The sequence below is a fragment of the Lepisosteus platostomus genome, chromosome 6 (assembly GCF_059453375.1).
Source record: "Lepisosteus platostomus isolate fLepPlt1 chromosome 6, fLepPlt1.hap1, whole genome shotgun sequence".
In the NCBI taxonomy this organism is placed as follows: Eukaryota; Metazoa; Chordata; class Actinopteri; order Semionotiformes; family Lepisosteidae; genus Lepisosteus; species Lepisosteus platostomus.
The window spans coordinates 26,083,551-26,104,057 of record NC_142616.1 but is presented as its reverse complement, the minus strand read 5'-3'; the positions used below and the strand labels follow the sequence as shown (position 1 = coordinate 26,104,057).

Here is a 20,507-nt window from a genome sequence, read left to right as displayed (position 1 = left end):
CGATGTATCAGCTTTTTATGAAGGCTGTACTTAAAATCTATTTTTTTTATTTACATGTACTGTAATACCAGAAACAGTGGAAAAATAAAGTACCTTACTGTACATTCATCATATTCTTTATTTTTATATCCTCTTTATAAACACTTCATTTAGAAATGCTTTATTTGGTATGATCATTCAATTATTAAACCTCTTCAAAATCACTCTACAGACCAAGAACAGGGAATTGTGGTTCTCCCCCAGACTTAAAGTGGCTTTTTGGAATTGGTGAGACAACTAAGGATCTGCTGGAGTGCAATGGGTAAAACCTGAAATCCTCTGGGAGCAAAAACTGAATGATTTGAATCTGCAGTCTTCCAGCACTATTAATCATCTTATGAAGAATGCAGTATCTGAAAACAATCTGTAATGTAAAAGTATGTTGCAAAATAACATTAAAACAGTAGGAAAGAAGAACATTAAAACAGTGATTGTATTACATATTCAATGAGAGAAATATATGCCTCAAAACTTGCACACTATGTTGTACAAAAATATATACAGTATCCTGAACACTTGCTTTATAGTTATGTTTTAGTAGGGCTAGGGAACTCTCTATAACCTCATGTGCATATGAAGAACAGGGGTGCCAATTACACACAAGCGTCTATTTACTTACTCATATTTACATATTTACTTGCTATTCAATGAGGTTAGGGGCTATTCATCAGTTAAATAAATATTCACTTTTTTACTGCTACTCCTGTTTTACAGCCAACAAAGCCACACCAGATGACACTGTGCATAGAGACTCTTAGGGAATATGCATCAAAGTCTAGTTCATAATTTATGTAATGACATTTACTTGGACACTGATTAGCTACCTTATCAACCCTGTAATAAAGGAAGCATAACCCCTAGTTTATCATTCATTTATCTGAAGTCATTTTGAATAATATCACAAGATTGTAATGTAATCATTATGCTGCACAGCATGTGTGGGCCAGTACACTACACAGTCAGTGTCAGAGCCTGTCATAGTTCATGCTTCTTAATTTGCTCGGTCCTTAGACATTCATAAAATTGAGTCAACAGAAAGGTATAAAAGCCATATCAGGAGGTTGGATCTCGGGGACTGAAACACAGAAGAACCGAGTGAATGAGATGTTAAATACAAATTGTAGGGCACCAGGGTGTGTGAAACGGGCCTCGGAAAAAAATCAAACGGGCAAATTAAAACCTATGGGAAAGAATGGATAACAAAAGTCATGTTATGCAGGCTGCTGAATTGTGAAGGAGCAGGTAGAAGGCTTGAAGAGGAATTAGGAGGCTGATTGTTCTGGCTCAGCTCAGCTAGGGAAATAAATAAAGGGGCTGGCTCCAGCATTTAAATCTACACCAGTGATCTTCCCTTGTGCTTAATGTCAAACTTAATGACTTGTTTGTCGATGCATTTTTTTAGTAAAAAAATTGTTTGAATTTGTGCGTAAAGCAACAAGTTGGAAGAATGGTGCATTGTTTCAAGGAAGTTTCCATTTACCTCTGACAGCATGACATTCATTACAGATAACTCCAGTATTTCCTATTCAAAATAATTATACAAAGAATTTGAATAATGGGTGAAGAAGAGGAAGCAGGATAGAAACCAAATTCTGTTTTTTCTGCTTTGAACATAGTGTCACAAAGCAGATTCTAGCAGTAATGGGATTGTCTGTGTTTCTCTAGCACTTCTGGAAGACCTTATCCACACAAACATCTCATGATGCACTGTCTACAGTGTAAGGACATCTGTTGTTGTTTTTTTTGTATTACAGTATGTACATGAGTAATGTCTATGTAGGAGTGGCATGAAGATGTGGCTGTTAGAGCTGTTGACTCATAACTCTTGGGTCCTGGGTTTGATTCTGAACTGGAGAACCAATGTGGAGTATCTTCACTCTGTTTATTGCATGTGTAAATCATAGTAAGACATACTACTTAGATTAAAGTCTATCTCTAAATTTTTTCTGTGTGTGTCCTGAGACAGAATGATATCCAGTCTTGGGTGTAGTCCCACTTTGTGCTTTATGCCTCTGGGATAGGATCTGGCATGTTGCAACCCTTAGCAGGAATACACAATTTTCTAACAATGTATTGATATACGTTACATGTATCATGTACAGTACCAAAAATAAACATATTGTTACAGTACATTTGTCACTACTGGTTTTGTTTCAATTGAATCTGAATGTCATGTCATTATCTCTAAACTCCATTTACAATTCTGATTGTACGTGTATTAAATAATCCTATAAAATTTCTTTCTATTTCTATTTCTTAATTTTATTTTAATCTCAAAGCATACTATGTCTTTCAGAAAAACAAAAAATAGTGTTCAAAGTATATACAGTAGATAACCTGCACTAGCCTTTTTTTCTGTAACATTGCTTGCATAACCCTGAAACTATTCATTGGTTAACTTTCGTTGCATTGTGAATTAATTAATGTGCAAATCCAAACAGTAATAAGGTACCTGAAGGTACTTGAAAGAGAAGACAAAGGTATATGACAGAAATTATTTGAACATTCTTGCAAAACCAGCTACTACTTTCAGCACATGACAAACATAATATAAAATAGGCAAGGATTAATGAATAGAAGAAGAATTTTATAAAACAGGCTATGTATTATTAAATTATAACTAGGATACAGAAACAGTTGTTTATCATGTTTCTTTGCATATACTGTACGGTATTTGTCGTACAGCAAAAACAGCCACAGTTTAACCACAAGCATAATCCTAAACCTAAGGGCTTTATTCATTTTAGCATGCAGTTAAGTCAGATTGATTTTGAGCACAACAACACTCACCCACATCACCTAAATTTGTTTCACTTTCTTATTAATATACAGTCAGATGGCCTCATTAAATTGCCTTATCAAATCTGTGCCTGACGTTTCAACTGCAGGTGATTTCAAGCGATTAAAGATGTACAAGAGGGAATGAACAAAAAATGCTTACATGCAATTATTTTTAATTAGTATTTGGCCATAAACTCTTTGCCTTCATAAAAAAGTCTGTTATTCACATAAACATCTGTTACCATACACACAAGGAAGCACACACTCTGTAACTCTGTCATCACATCACCAAAACAGAAAATACTAAGGAAAGCTGAACAGGAAAGGCAACACTTTGAGTTTTAAACAAAAGATACAAGCGTTACTGCCAAAACAGACACTGGACCACACCTTTCAATTAATGCTGCTCACAATTAAAGGAAGAGCTGTTACCAATGGAATTATACTTGTTTTTTTTTAAATACACAGAATCATTATTTGAAAACAATAGAACCTGGAAGCTCTACATGACTTTCAACCACATTACTAATTTTGCACCATCGAACCTCGTCAGAACATTTCCTGTTTTTGCTTTAAAGCAGTTGTATTAACAGAGTATACTGCTGTTTTCTGAATTCTTCTTAAAATACTATAATATGCTCTTGTCCAGTGAGACATACATTTAAAAGAAGATATTGCAATGAAATAGAAAAACAATACCTTGCTATGAGTTTTCTGCTGTGAAAATGCAGAATCAGTACCTTTCCATAAACAACAAAAAAACAAACTTTTCTTTTTATAGTGTTTTTTGATGCCATTTCCAGAGATCATGGGTTTGTCAATTGAATAGAAAAATCCAAACTTGTTGCTTAATTAGTCTTATCTCTCAGAGGGACCTGAAAGAATGAAAGTGCCATGAAAGCAATAAAATGTCTGCTTCATTCCAGCAGAGGGGGCTCCTTACTATAAGCTGCATTTATAAAGCTGATTAATTGAGAATGATTCTCACCACACTGTTGCATTGCTCTTTCCTCTGATTGCCAGTTGCCCCTCCCCCCCCCAAACAAAACCATAGTAATAATAATAGCCATAAATTCCACTTTAAATAACTGTAAAGTCCTTTTTAAAGTGTTCAGTTCTTAAATCATATCATGCCATCCCTCTCCTTCTGTATAAAACTCCCAATATTTTTTTCTGTAGATTTGCATTGTACACAGATGCAAAAAGATGTGCAGTATCAGTCCCAGAGAATTGCTTAACCCAGATAGGTGAAGGTTTACAAACAGAGTGATATTCTTGATGCTATAAGGTTTAGGTAACACTCACAGTGACCATATTTCCATGCTCACATGATATCATTATACAAACAGAATGTTAAAAATATATAATTTAATTTCCTTGGAAATATCATATTAATATAATGTGAGTGAATGTTTTTTTTTTTTTTTGCTTTTTATTTTTTATTATAGACTAAGCCTCTAGTGAAAGTGCACTCTCACTTACACATATATATTTAATGATGCTCAGCTATCATTGGCTATTTTGAGAGATTTGCATGTTATTTTAATTTATTCATCCAATCTTGTTTTATCACTGCATGCTTTAATCATATTTTGTTAATCCTGTTCTCTCCACAAAGAGTATAGCCTTAAGGATCAGACAGAGATCTTGGGAGGAGACATTGTTTAGAAAAATCATGTCAGAATACATAGGGTAATTTTTTAAATTAAAGCTATGTCCAACTATAGTTCTGATGTTATGTATCTGATACCTATGCACAAGTGCACTTGAGAGGATGATGAGTTTGATCCCATCTTTCTATTCTCAGAACTCAAATTCAAGATTTTATAAACTGAAATGAGTTATAAAGCATCACCTTAGTTTACAATAAAATCTTAGTTTATTTTGTCAATTAACAGCTGTTATAAAAATTCTTAGAAAGTGAAGATTAAATAGATATGAATAATTTTGTAAAAAATAGCTTGTGAGTGGTGCCTGGGAGACATTTGGGCAATAAAGACTCTGAAATAACATTTAACTTTTATTCAGAAACTGAATTGAAATGCTTGTTGACTCTATTGTCAAATTAAATGGGTTCTATATGACTTTATACCAGCTCTGTCATTAAGATGGTATGTATAAATTAATTTACCAAAAAGGGGGATACTTCATGATGCAAGAGGTCTGTGTTGAAATGACACTGTTTGAAAATACACACTGCATATGCACTCTGCATTTTGAGTTAAGGCACTTCATTAACACATGTACATTTGCTTTAGCATTAGTAAGAAAATGGAATTCAAATATCTAAAGTCCACATCATAAAGTAATTATACATCTCCTTAAGAGGTGCATTAACAGACTCCATCTTTTCATGCTTTGAATATTTTTATACACCCCCAATGTTTACACTGTTGAACAGTTTTAGACCTAAGATTTCATCTTATAAATAACATGAGCATAATGAAGGAGGCTGTTATGAAACTGCTTCTGAGAACTTTATCTATAGAGCCTGGGACAGAACTCAATGGTATTACAAACCCATCTTCAGACTCAAAGTTTTATTGTTTTCAGGTTACAAAAATGAGTTCATTTTTAATTATTGGCCAATAAATAAGAATGGCTAAAAGATCCTAAATGTATTCAAATATATTTAGCATAACAGCATTAACTTCTTAAAATAATTAATTGTCCTATCTCTAATGGATTAATATGCTAATAAAAAATAGATATTTTATTTGTGATGTTTATATTTTTGTTTAGGTTAAGCAAAAACAGGTCCTGGAATGCAGACAGGACTTAGTAGTTACAAATATCCTTTTTTTCATTCTTTTTTTAATGAAGTCTTAACAGGTGTGTGATAGAGAATGTGTTCATTATATTTTACATCCTGGACACATTTTCAACAAAAAGGACATTATACATCAATAAGAGATTGGTGATAGTGCAAGCCAACACAGCTGCAAAAAACAGCTCTCATACAAATGTCAGAGATAAATGGCTGAAATGTCATATCAATTTAAAATGGGACAGTTAGTAGTTCATTAAAAAGGGGCCATATTGTATTATTTGGGACTGCTGGCTACCCTTACTATCTGGGGCAGTCTGACAGCCTAACCAGATGGCACTGAAATCCTAGTGGAGTTGCAAAGATCTCTGTGGGGGCTACAGTTTGTGTCCCAATCCCATACATGCCACTGGAGAGGATGTGGGTCTTGCCAATAGTATAAACTCACTGAAATGTGGCACTGCTGCATGGGAATAAGGAGACAGAAGATACCTGGTAGCTCACGTTGATTTATGAGACCTGAAATGCATTGTGCAGCTAAGTATCAAGATCTTAATTACATAGTGCATAGAACATAGTAATTTGTTGCGCACTAAAACTGTTTCAGGCATTACTAAGCTGAACAAATGGTTTTCTTGGAGGTTTCTCTTGAAGATCAAAAGCGAGCAGCTCCCACAGTGAGGAAGCCAGTTGGGAAAAAAAAGTAATCATTTGCAGAATTCATAATTCGGAAGCCTCAAGCTTCTGGCCTATTGTTAAGTCTTACACCTACACCCTGTATTAATTATGATATTTCATTCTTGTGGCCCAGATCTACAAGCATAGTAAGATTTTATAGTAAGATTTTGTGCATACAAAACCCACAACAGAAAAGTATCAAGAAGCCAGATTTATTTAAGCAAGTTTCAGATGCTACGTGCATACTGTATGCACATACTGTACAGTCTAAACTGTACTGTGTATACATATACAGTATAGCGTATACATATCTATATATACCATGTATACAGTGTACGTTTGAGTTGGTAGCTGCATCAGCATACTTAAGTTGCAAAGGAACAGGTAAAGGTTTATTCCGTGTTTCAGCTGGAGCCTTCTTCAGGTGTAAGTATACACAGTATATATATTGTATACATACATACTGTATACAAGTTCCAGACTGTAAGGTGGCTGGGGTAACAGTTCAAAACAAGCCCCTCAAAGCACTACATTATAGCCTTGTGTGGGCAGGCTTTGTTATATTGCAGAATGACATACAGGTGGGAAGTGCCTAACAATGTTTTCACTTAGTGAAGTGTGGAGTATGGTGGCCTTATTATTGTTTCATGGGCCTCTCTAATGTGCATGACAGGAACATCCTTATGGTCACAGGATATTTTCATACAGCATCACTTCATATCACTTTCATATCACTTTCTAGACATTTTGATTTGATTTGAACTTCTGTGTGTAACTGAACTCGATGTGTGTATTGCAAGGGTGCTTGTTTACTAACAGGCTCATAATGATGAATAAATGCTTTGTCTGAGATGGATTTACCATCTACCATACCATACATATAAAATGGATGTCTATAATGCAGTAGATGCCTACCCTCATATCAATCAATCTATCAATCAATCTGGCCGTGTAGACAATCAGTCTGTGGCAGTAGATATTATTTACCCAGACAGTTGTTCATCACACACATTCTGCCATGTTTTGAAATAATACATACTATTCATACACATGATATACAATTTGTTCCATATTGTGCTAGCATTTCACTTTGAATGTCACAGTGCACTCCTGTTTTAGACAGTCATCTTTACAGCATAAATACTAGTGCCACACATAAGGAAGCTGAAAACTAAGTAGTCAATAAAATAACACACTTTCGATTTTAATAACTCACATAGAGAAATACAATAGCATTACATACATGAACTTTCATTAGCAGTAAAATTTTCATTATTTATAAACTTTCCCTTGCATAAGATCAGACCACATCTGGTCGAAGAAATCACTTGTAAATAAAGAGAAAAAAAACATGTATTCGTGAAAAGTGTATGCAAACTATTTTCCAATGCTGAATTACATTATTGACCTGTAATGGGCTTCCCTGGAATAAATGTAATGGACATCTCAGACTTGTGATACCATCTAAGGTTCACTGGGGTTAAGCTTAAGCCACTACACCCATCACAGCTGTACACAGAATTACAAGGCTGGAACTTTAATGAATGAAAATGGTATGTCGTCTTTTACTCTGAATATTAAACTACTCCCTGAACACAAGAGTTTAAGTTATAATATACTATTGAACGTAAGGAAAGGTATTGTTGAAGGAAGAGGACATAGCATTTACATGTGTATATAAATATGTTAAAACGGAACAAGTAATAGGTTTATTTCATGCTGAAAAAAAGAAGAAAGAGAACACAACGTTTCGGCCATGGAGCCTTCTTCAGGTGTGAAGAAGGCTCCTGAAGAAGGCTCCACGGCCGAAACATTGTGTTCTCTTTCTTCTTTTTTTCAGCATGGAATAAACCTATTACTTGTTCCTTTGCAGCCTACGCATGCTGACGCAGCTACCCACCTAAATATGTTAAATATAGGTACAGCTGTAGGTGGCTATGGAAGTGTCTAGATAAAGTGTGTAACACCTGGCAGTGTAAACATTTCCAGCTTCAAAGCAAAGGGGATGTTTGCTATGTAGGGGTTGCACATTAAGTGACCAAAGCAATTGAAAAATTTACTTTGGTTTACCTGGGTTAATTAAGTTCTGCGTACATAATTAAGTGACAGTCAACAGTTTAGACTGTATAAGAACATGATGAAAAGAGAGCAGACAAGACCACAAGAAAGTTATCCTTAAGACACAAGGAAGTATTTGAACCTTGTTAAGAGAGCTTGCTATTCTGTTGTTTTTAGGGAACTCTGATTTCCTGTGTAAAGAAACCCTCCGTTAAAAATGGCCTCTCATGGTTTGCGCATGCATTTTAGAATATGGAGAGAGGTTCATATTCATTTGGTGGCATCCAGGTTTACACAGAGAGAGATTTAAACAAAGGTTGTATTCTGCTTAGTTTCGAAGGCAGTTTTTCTCTTCTTTTGGCCTCTGTAGGCATTTAAAAATTTAATACTTGGTTGCAGTCGGGGGGGGTTCTGGGTAGTTAAAAAATTGGGCCTCTGGAACACATTATTGTACATTTGTACATACTGTAAGTTACCTTTTATGTTTTATATTTATGTTGGGTGTGGGTTAGTGTGTGTACTGTATGCCATTTTTAATAAATATTTGTTTAACCAAGAGTGCCTGGATTATTACTTTTTTCCACCAAAGCAAATAATTAATGTGTCTCTAATCATACCATCCAATCTGGTGTATTACTGGAAAATCCTTACAAGTTGGGGGTTATGATTTGTAACAATATCATGTATTTTCATGTTTTTTTTTCTTATTTTTTTATCAGTCTGAATTTGCCTTTTAATGAAAAATATAGTTCTTTAAAAGTATGCAAAAGTCATTTTCACTGTGTATACTATAGAATGTAAAGAGATTTAGAAATTATTCCTGGCAATGTAAAGCCCTGTTAATCCATGTTAATCTTACAAAACTTCCATACTTTCTCTATTAAACTCACTGTTTTGTGTTTACTATAATCTCTAGCCAATTAAACAGTGTGATTCACTGTTTGGGATCTAGCATACAAAAAGGCTTCATTTTTAAATAATGTCATAAGAGCAAAAAAAATTAATGTTAGAATATTCAGATTGAAAAATGAAACCAGGTACAGGTAATCCCTATGAGACTTCTCACATTACATTAAGCAAGCACAATCAACAAAGATTCAACTGTCTATTCTGTCTAAATTAACTAGTTAACCTGAGAGATTTCCAACTGATTGACCAAAGGCAAATCCTAAATTATGTATTGTAATAGCATAATACCATGTAAAAAGGCCTTCACTTTTTTTAGAGAGTGATTACAAAAATGACAAATTCAATTACAACCAAACAATGTGAAACTAATTCCAAATGTGTCTATTCATTTGATCACAGTAGCAGCTCTGCCAACACATCAGTTAAAAGTTTAGACAGAACAGAATTAGCCAATCATACTTGTCACATTCAATGACTGAGCTTCTTTCCCTGACTTTTCTGACTTTCATAAAAGTTCCAGTGGGTATTTTATTCTAAACTGGAATAAAAAGAATGATTAATTCAAAGTTCAGGTGCAAGGTAGGGTCAGGGAATAAATATTACGAAAGGTAGTGTGAGCTTCAGTTTGAATTTGGTGTCAAAGCCATCATTTTATGATACACTTTCTATTTCTCCATGATGGAAAGTATGATAGGTGACATGAAAACGATCACAGCGTTTTGGTGCAATACATTGTGATGGGCTTTTCATAAAAATTAGCTGACAGCATCATGAGTACACAAGTAAATTTATAGCTTTCATAGCACAAACCCATTCCCAGAGCTGTTTCCAATCACTCAGCCTTTTTATTAAGTTCATTGTTCTTTTAGAGTTCAACAGAGTGCAACCTCTGATTACAGAAAAGAGAAGGCTTCGATGAAACACAACATAACAAAAAAGGAAAGTCTGGCACATCTGAGAATAAAGCAAATGAAACATAAACATCCCTTGTAATTTTTTGGAGTTCAAATTTGATAACAGCTGTAATTTTGGAACCCCCAGAGAACTAACAATATATCTTAGCTCTCCTGTAAAAATTGTATTTTGATCACTCATAAAAGAATCTTGTGCAAATGATTATGTGTGTATAAGTAAATTGCTATGCTTGACAGGTCTAGATAAACGGGTGTTAGCTTTAAGAAAGAAATTAGAGTGTAATACAAGAACAAAATCTATTGTTTGTATAACCTGTCCACAATGCCTTTTTGTTTTTTGTATTTAAATGGCATCTGTAACACAGTCTCCAAATCAAGTTGGGGATTCACAAAATATATCAATAATTATATGTTACTTTTACCATCGATACATCCATATTACAGTTTGACTACTGCAAAGACATTGGAATATCCAACCCATAATGTTGCAGTATTTTGTTGTAAACTGTATGTGATGTAATTACAGTAGTCTTTGAACAGTATATGAACAGTATATGAATGTACTGGAATTTTCTCCATTGGGCATTACTTCAAGAAAACGTCTGAAATCGATCTTCATTATCATTTATGTGATGCTATAAGTCATGGAAATGTGTAGGAATAAAGAAACCACCCATGCTTCTTACAAGACTTAATTTTCTTTTTTTTATATTTGACTATATATGATTCACCAACTGAGAGAAGTGGAACATTTATTTTGGTCATGACACTTCTATACATAATAAGTCTTGCTATCAGGATGTGCATCTGAAGTATATGTATTACTTCACTTAGGAATTTAAATTAATTTCCATATCGCTCTAACAGATAAATGCAATAATAGTATTGGACAGAATTTATTCCACATATTATCTGAGTCTTTAAGAAAGTGCTATATGTTTGTTCCAGTTGTTTCATTGCTTTTTTACGTTTTCATTCGAGATATTGTTTAATTTGAACCCCTAGCAATTGTACAAAAGGATCATGCACCAGGTTACTGACACTTATAATATGAAAACACTATAAAGTGTATTTATACTGTGTTTACTTTTGTGAATTTGTGTCATTGCTTGAAATGATAAAATATAAATTTCATAGCAGAACAAAAGGTCAGCCTTCTTCCTTTGATTGCAGGGGTAGCCATTTCAGCTTCAACAACATTGCTAAGTAGTTTGTATCAGACACCACAGATATTAATTTCAGTCCAAAATGTACGGACTCTTAATTCCACTTACATACTGCTCCATCTTGAGTCAGAAAACTGTTCTTCACATGATATGAAAAAATAACTTCAGTGTGTGTGTTCACTTTTTGAGCAGAAACACCCATTCCAATGTTTAATCACAAAAGCATCTAGGTGAGGTTAAGACTATTCCCCAAGGCTGTAAGCCTCTTGATTAAATATTGGTAATACGGATTTGGCCTCATTAAATGATCATAATATGGGATTTATTTCATTAAATATTCATATTGGAAACTGCTATATCATGCATTCCAACCAATGAGCATTGAGGGGTGATTTTATGATAAGCAACAACTCCATCTGCTAAATTAATGCCAGCACATAATTTCATACTTACAAACAAAACTCTTTGCTTTCTTTGTAAAAGGCCAGTAAATGCATACTCAATGACAAAGTCCGTTTTCCTATAAGCAATTTTTCTTTATTCTCAATGTCAGCTGTTATGACCTGGCAAATGCAGATGTAACTGTGGTGACTGTCAATGTTGTTTTATTGTGGCATGCCTGCCTATAGCATGGCATTCTGAGTCCTGTATGTAATTGAACTTTTTAACCTGTATAAAGAGTTATTTTATGAGCTAGCTTCAGGACTACATAGGAGCTACAGGGAAATAATAACTGTATCACTTTGGGATTCAACTCATGACAGTGCAAGAGGCTTCAGCACTCACCTCGCTCATTTATCCCAAACATGAATGACCTCTCTGGTACTAACTCCCATCATTTACAGTATTGTTTTTGAATTATTTATGTCAACCTTTTTCCACTCACAAAAATCAAGGCCTCTGGTAATTACATTTGGGTCACCCTTCATCCATTTTACCAAATTATGGAATCTATCCGTAGTCATTTCAAATTTATAGGAATAATAATTTTATTTATATTATTTTCTCTCCCTAATACAATACTTAAATATGAGGCGATACCTATATTCCTAGATGAAGTTACTACTTATCATTTATGCTTTAAGAACCTGTTAAAGGCTTATTAAAATATTACATAATAAACTGTATTTATTCTTAAAAAAGATTATTTATTTGCTCAGGAACTTCAGCCCTGAATTTTAGTTCAGCTTTAAATGGCACATTGTAATATCACCAAGATTCAACATAGAGGTTTGAGGTTTGATTTTCTATACCAAGTTTTTTCACTGCCTGTTGTTCAATAATTCATATGCAAAATATAGAGTAGAGGATTACATAAACAAACTGTACTAGTATGTGTTTCCATTATCTGTGATTTATAATTAAAGCATTGCAAACATCTGGGTTGAATTAGAATACCATGACTAACTCTCAGTTCATGATGAAATTTTTGTGGAGTCCACCTAGTCAGTCAAACTGATATAAAGAATAATTCTGTAATGAACATGTCAGCTACTGACTAGTTTCAGATGATATGGTCATTTAATACAAATACATTTAAAGATAAAACTTGTTTTCTCGTATTTGCCATTTCAGGACAAACTGCATTGCACCAACAAAGTAAAAAACATCTTCACATACACACTATGACATTAAACTTTAGAAACAAGAAACTGGTAAAGGACAGCCAAGAGATGTTATTGAAAAAAAAATGTTATCTTGTTTAAAATAAACCAAGCGTAAGGAAGTTTGAAATGAAATAATACTTAATATCAAGCATACTTATATACTCAAAACCAACTCATTACCAAGTTAAAATTAAAGAGAATTCTAACATACTGTAACTGAATTAATGATGATTCTCAAGAGCAGAATTTGCCTGTGTCTGACAATGCAAGCTAAGTGGTAAAAACAAGAGTTACAATGACAGTATTGAGATACTTTGCCACATTTTATGCATTGATTTGAAATCATTATTCATACAAAAAGTATTTTTAGCACTTATGATTTGACAAATTATGTAAAAGTCTAAAAATTCATCTCATCATCTAATTGTAATGTGCTTGGCTGTATGGTTTAAAAGCTATAGTGATAGATCAAAATAATAATAATTATAATTAATTATTATTATTTTGATATAATAATATATCCAAAATCATACCTCTACCGATAAAAGAATACATATCGTAACATTACTACAAGATGTGCAAAACACAAACGCAGCATTTAATTAACACAAATCAACATTACTTCTATATTTGTGATGTTTTTTTCAACCTTTCTGTTAAAGTAAAATTTCTTAAACTCTTGACCCACAACAAATGTGCAATTTGGATGGAGCTAGTCGCCCAATTAATTCTAACCCAGGGATCAATGTCTTTCACATTTCATAAATAGAAGACTACAGACTGTTTACTTCAGAAACAAATGTAAAGAAAATGAATTGACTGAGCTTTGAGAATATAATATGTTAAAAAATAGCTTTTTCTTAAAAATAAATTGAACATCAATGCTAAGAAAGACATTTAATATAAACCTTATGCGAAAGACATATCAAATATTTTAAGGAGACTTACAGTACAATAAGTGCTAAATTAATAGTATACAGTATAGTATCAAGACTTTAAGCATGCAACGTGCTTCAGTAGTCAAGTAAATCACCATTTTATAGATCTGCAAGTATGTGGTTACTGTAGTTGGTTTACAGTATTTGAAGGCAGTACATTTAAACTACCATAAAGATCATGCTGATGTCTTGGGACCACAAGGAATACAATAAAAGTCTAAACCTATAGCATTGTTTATATAGTTAAGAAAGTTTTTACTGGGTGTCTCAAAACCAAATGAAACAGAAAAGGAGATCTGCTACCACGCACACTGGACTCATCAAGTGTATGAAAATCTCTTCAATGACCAAGAGAATTTATATTTTGAAACAATAATTTAACCGATTGATTTTTGGAAAGGGGGTTAGGATTTTAAAAGCAAGGTGTTAAAGTGTTCATGGCTTTTGGAAGCACCAAAATTAAACTACAAAATAGATACCCTGAGGATAGACATACTCTCTGAGGCCCACATGCTTATGACTTGATTGAAAGGTGGTCTAGTATGGGCATCACATCATCAGGGTCCGTTCAGCCTCATTAGTGGGGCCATGCATATTAATGGACAATGCACAAACCACAGTCTTAGCCCACAAGCACAGCAGGTTAATGAATTTGGCTGCAGGGGTTCATGGAAAATTACTCACATTTGCAACTGCAACTGCAGGTGATTCTAACAGACCCCCACAACTTTTGTCTTTTCATTTTGCTTTTAATTAAATTGGAGTTTGTATCGAAACAAAACCAGGGGCATGGAAACTAAAGAGTGTCTATAAATTAAATAGGCTGTAACTTTTCTAAAAAGTACATTTCAATGTTTGGAGAGAATCTGAGGTCTGAAGAATGCATTTTTTAAAACTCACAGAATTTAAAGACTGATAAACCATCCCAAGTGAGACTATTCTAGTCAAGGTTTCTTCAATCTGGAAGTATATAAATTATGATAATCTCTAAATGAACCACATTCCATGCGCACCATTCTGTTAATTGGAACACAGTCATTCAACGATCTCTAAAAAGTGTCTAGTCTTCAGTGCACTCAAGAAATCCAATTCTAGCTGTCAAGTACTAAAAAATGGAGGATGAAAACTGATGTTGCTAGAATAATATCCATTGTTTTGTAGGTGAGAAAGACAAAAAATAACTAAAAACAAAAGATGTTGTTGAGGAATCTTATGTTTACATTCGTACCTGTTTACATAACCAAAATCTTCAAGCTAATAAAAAGGTACTGTTTAAGTCAAACAATTGGAGTTATCAGAGAGAATGAGGCAATAAAATTCATGCAAATGCAAACCAATGCAAACCAAAGCAGGATGCCTGGCACTTCTGTAGCTAGTGACCTTTAAGTTCATGATGAAAAACAAATGTCAAGTGTTAGAGAGGCAGGAGTGTTCCTGGCTTTGCTGGGGATTTTGTATGTTGTCTCATAGGCTGCATTAATTCAGCCTGCCGTCAATATCTTTGAAAACTGGGAGTTTGTGCTTAAATCTAGTTTCATATTTATTTAGAAACCAAACATGAAAGCCAACTTTATTTAAAGGGGCCCTCCAGTGGCAACAGAGCAAACTCAATTGAAGATGCTGACTTTATATAAAAAATACATTCTTAACAATAACAATCACACGCAGGCAGTGTATCTTTTACTAAAATAGCTTTTCTGGTTAAGAAGATCATAAAATAGACCCAACAGCCTGTATGTGACCAATAATGCTTATCTACCTGATATATCGGTATGAATTTTAATATTGAATTTTCCATGGTATATGCACAAAAATATGGAATGCTAAAATAATTAGGTGCACCCATTGCAATGACAAGAGTGACCAAAAATAAAATGGTGTTGTCTTTTTTGCAATACATTTTGTAGTGTTCTTCTCTTTGTTTATCACTACAGTACATGCTTTTCGTACAGAAACATCATGTTTAGATTAACTTCATCATTGGACAATGAGTCATAAGTTTGAATGGTCATAATGCTTTATCTGCTGCAACACTTCATATTGGCTGCTCATGAATAGTTTATCTGGAGTTATTGTGATCACGTTTTTGTGATAATGAGCAATGTGAACTAAAATTTGCTAAACAAATAGCTTAATTTCTTTTCACCAAAGCCAGCTGTATTAATAGCAGTGAATATAATAGCAGAAGCACTGGTGAAGGCTTTGAGTAAATTGCTTATAACATACAGTTCATATACTGTTAATAGTAACTCCTGATTGTGTCTAAGATGTCTACAGTAAGTCTTTTGCACAACAGGGTATTGAACACACCATATCCATAGTTTATCATCAATCATAAAAGCACATTTACCTTTTACCTCATGTTCTCCCAAACATATAGTTCTTAAGTATATACAAATGCCTAAGGAAATCTGTGATTGCAGGCAGAAGGTGGACAGTATTATACAGGGTATGTTATTGAAGCAATAAGGCAACCAATAAGAGAGGTGATACATTTTATTTTTCTATTACAACTTTCCTTATTATATAAGGTTTAAGTTAAAAAATCTCTATTCAAACTGATTGAATTTATACTTAATTTTGAAGTAATTTCATTGTCACAGCCTTTGAATAAGCCATAATTGAATCACCATCATGCTAATAGTTTACTCTTCATTTCTGTGTTCAATGGTGATGGCCATTAAGTCCTTCACTGCATCTATTTTTGTCCATAGTCAGTAAAGGTTCAATGAAATGAAATTAGTGAAATGAAAGTCCCATCTAAACAAAAAAAATCCATTTATCTACTGTATATCTTTAAATATGACCTCAATAATTTGAACCTCAAAAAATTTATATTTTTACAAATTACCAAATCAAACTGCAAAAGATAATACAAATATCTTTTGCCTGATCACTTTGCCATAAACTCAGCTGAAAACCAGCTAGGCTACTAGTTAAATCTTTAACCTGGCTGCACTAATTGACAGTTCAGTAAATAAATGGGTTTATCCATTCCCAGAACCAGCACTTGTAACTGGAGCATGAGCTCAAGCTATAGTATTGGCCCTTTGTTACTCACTTACGCACAGGATTCTAGATGAGTTAAGGCAGTACAGTATTTCTCATGCCACATCCATTTATATCACCAGTTTTGTATAATGATTTTCTATAAAAGAACTTGGCACACTACATCTCATTATGTTTTTCAGTATGATTTCCTTAGAATTTCTTGGCACACTTCCTAAAACATAAACACAAAAATAAGAAAGAACATAAGCATTTAGTCTAGTTTTTTGCATATTCTTCTAATGAACTAGAAGGCAAGCCTTGCAAAGCTTTTTATAAGTTCGGCGTGCTCTTGGTTTATATCTGAACCTAATTTAGTTCTTGGAAACATGCTGTACAGTTTCTTCAGCTACAAGTAATATGCCAACAATAACACGTTTAATTTTCATTAATGGTTTTATCCTTGGGAGTTATAGAACTTGGATTGTTATCCAGCTAATACCAACAAAGACTAAACAAATAAGCATTTAACAGGGCAGTTGCAGTTGGAGCAGTAACCTTGTTTAAATGCCCCTAAGCTTTTCAGAGTTTTCTAAGTCTGCCTTTTTTCTTGGCTTAATGACTTCCAAGGAACCTATTTACAATCCAGCTCTTACTAAGATTAACCTCCTGAAGCAATCTGAGATGTAGAGGGCCCAGAAGCAGTTTCTGGATCTGCCATCACTATACAGCAGAGAAATAATCATACTTATCATGAGCATGTACAGTACAGTACTGCATAATGTCAAACCAAAGATGAAAACCTTGTTGATTACGAAAAAGAAGAAAAAACGCAATTTATATTTACAGACAAGGGTCAGATAATTCTTAAACAAGACATAAAACCATTTTTTTTCTTTTGGTTTGTGTATACATAGTCCAAATGTTATTTCTCTCTTTTTTATTTCTCTTATTGTAATTATATTAAAAATCCGGAACTACTGGTTGCAGATTAACATTGTTTTTGGAATGCGATGCATGTAAGTGGAGGTGAGAAAAGGTTAAAGGTACCTAATGTAAACAATGTTTTACATTAGTATAATGTATAGCACTTTTAAATGATGAAATAATATGAAATACATCTAAATCTGGTATTATTTTAGAACAAAATTGGTATTTGTTTCAATAAGGAAGAACCAAACACTGCCTGTGGTTATGTGAGGAAGAAATGAAAAGCCTAAGGCCCTGAGCAGTTATGACTATGCTTATTACTATATATCATGTCATACTATATTTGACCTTAGTTCATACACCCCCCAAAAAATAAAAACAACCCCCCCCCCCCCAAAAAATGGCAAGCAAACCTGGCATCCATGATGAGTCATATGGGAACACAATAGAGTGCCGAAGAACCCTAAAGAGAACAAGAAAACAAGGAACGTTATAATACTAAAAGGTGTTTAATAAAATACTGAATACTGACTCACTAAACTGTAGAAAGAGTAGAAAGGTCTTTTCAATGAGGAGCACAGGCTGAAGGACAAGCTGGTGGATTGCAGGGCAACAGAATTTGCAATTTAAGGTTGACTGAACACTGCTCCTTAAATAGATGGGGTTTTATGCTTGTATGATTCACATTCTTGTTATTAAACTATAGCTAAAAGGGATTATTGATGAAACTGAATTGAAGACAGTATTTACTGACTATAACTACATATCATGCTACAGATTACAGACAACTAGTCCATGTTAACAAATAATCAATTGCCACTACAAAATTCTTTGAATATATATATATACTTTTTATACCAAAGGAACCTGAAGCACTCTATGTATAGGAAGGGACCCATTTCATACACCCCCGAAGTCCTGCACCCACTTGCTTAATGTGTGGCCAGCATAATGCATTCGCACCGCCATGGCACAGCAGATCATGTGGAGAAATGAGAAATTACTGCACCAATTTGAATTTATAGTAAATTCCAGAGTGAAATTTAGTCAGGATACCAGGGTTAACACCCCTACTATTTCAGAAGTGCAACGGGATCTTTAATGACCAAGAAGCCAGGACCGTTGTTTAACGTCTCATCCAAAGTACAGAACAAAATACAAAAAAAAAGTTTCATTGGATCACTTTCTCTTCATTTTATATTTAAAGTAAATCAAATAGAAATAAACTAAAGCATGCTTTGAATACCAAATGTACTCTACAAAACAAGACTTTTATGCTGCTTATTACTTATTACAAAATCTTTCAGAATGTGATATTTAACAATGAGCAGATTACATTGAATTCATCAGAAAACAACTGAATGAGATACTTGGATTTTTAAGCTACAAGGAACAAAATAAGCAAGATGGACAAAATAGTCTGTTCCTATTTTGTAACCTTAGCTACATTATTACTACCTAAAAGCTTACATTTCCACTGCCTCTTTCTGGACTCCATGACTTAAACCATTTAAATTACCAATATAAATTGCAGTGCACTTCACAATAATAATAATTCAGCAATACTTTAAATTAAATTATTTACTGTATGCATTTGAGTGCACAAATTGGACTATTGAATGTCTATGTGAGCTGCTCAAAATACCATGGTAACACTGAGGTTCTGTTTTACACTGAAAACAGAGAAAGGGATTAAAAAACCATGAAGATTGCAGATACTGTTGGTGTTGTAAAATCACAAAATCAATGGACAGTGAACAATAGAATGACTTTATCAATTTTAAAGGAACAAGTAAAGGGTTTATTCCATGCTGAAAAAAAGAAGAAAGAAAACACACAAAAAAGAAGAAAAAAAAACGTTTTGGCCGTGGAGCCTTCTTCAGGTGTCAAATTCAGGTGTCTCACCTGAAGAAGGCTCCACAGCCAAAAAGTTGTTTTCTTTCTTCTTTTTTTCAGCATGGAATAAACCCATTACTTGTTCCTTTGCAGCCTACGCATGCTGACGCAGCTCCCCACCTGAACTACTTTATCCGTTTTAGCAGACTTTCCAGCTGTTTGAGAAGTTGTTATTCAATGGGAAAACAGAACAAACATCAGTTAAAGTATTAAGGTGAGTTTCTTAGTATACTGTATATTGTCAGAAATACTTGCCAGTCTGCAATTAATTTACAACATGTTTTCCCATTTCCATTCTTCAATTTATATTATTACCACTAGCAATTTTGTGGCAATTCATATGGATATAAAAACGAAGTAGCAATTTGATTTATACTCTTGGCATTCAGTCATTCATCTTAAAAGAGAGTAGAGGACTTTAAATTATAATAATTAAGTTAATACAATATTATTTATGAGTGTGTTTTAGGAAACTCATTGTACTTGACAAAAGTACACACAAAGCACAACAGAACTTAAAGGAATGTGAATAAAAAAGTTCAATGAATGGGCTTAGTGAAACCAAAAATGCCACATTAAAAACTTTAGAGAAAGATCTTTAAATGTTTTTTGATAATGTTGACAGTAATTTAAGGATGAGTTCCATTTATTGGGTCCTGCATAGCAATTTTGGAGCCTAGCCTTTGACTAAAAAAGACGGCCGGAATCAACAGAGCTAAGGTTAAGAGATGAGTTATACTCCTATACTAAATTCTTAAGATAATTTAAACCAAACCATACAGTGTTTTACATGAGAAGGGGAAGCTTAAAGTCCAATTTAATTTTATTCAGAAAAT

At 33.7% G+C, this 20,507-nt stretch overlaps 1 long non-coding RNA gene across 1 annotated transcript in view; it reads right to left on the bottom strand.

Annotated features, from left to right (window-relative positions):
* The window catches only part of LOC148661392 (uncharacterized), a 106,315-nt gene extending 102,632 nt beyond the window's left edge, over positions 1-3,683 (bottom strand). The window contains exon 1 of the long non-coding RNA XR_015939529.1: positions 3,520-3,683. This is a non-coding gene — a long non-coding RNA (uncharacterized LOC148661392). The remainder of the gene's footprint in view (positions 1-3,519) is intronic.
* Between the last annotated feature and the right edge of the window lie 16,824 nt (positions 3,684-20,507).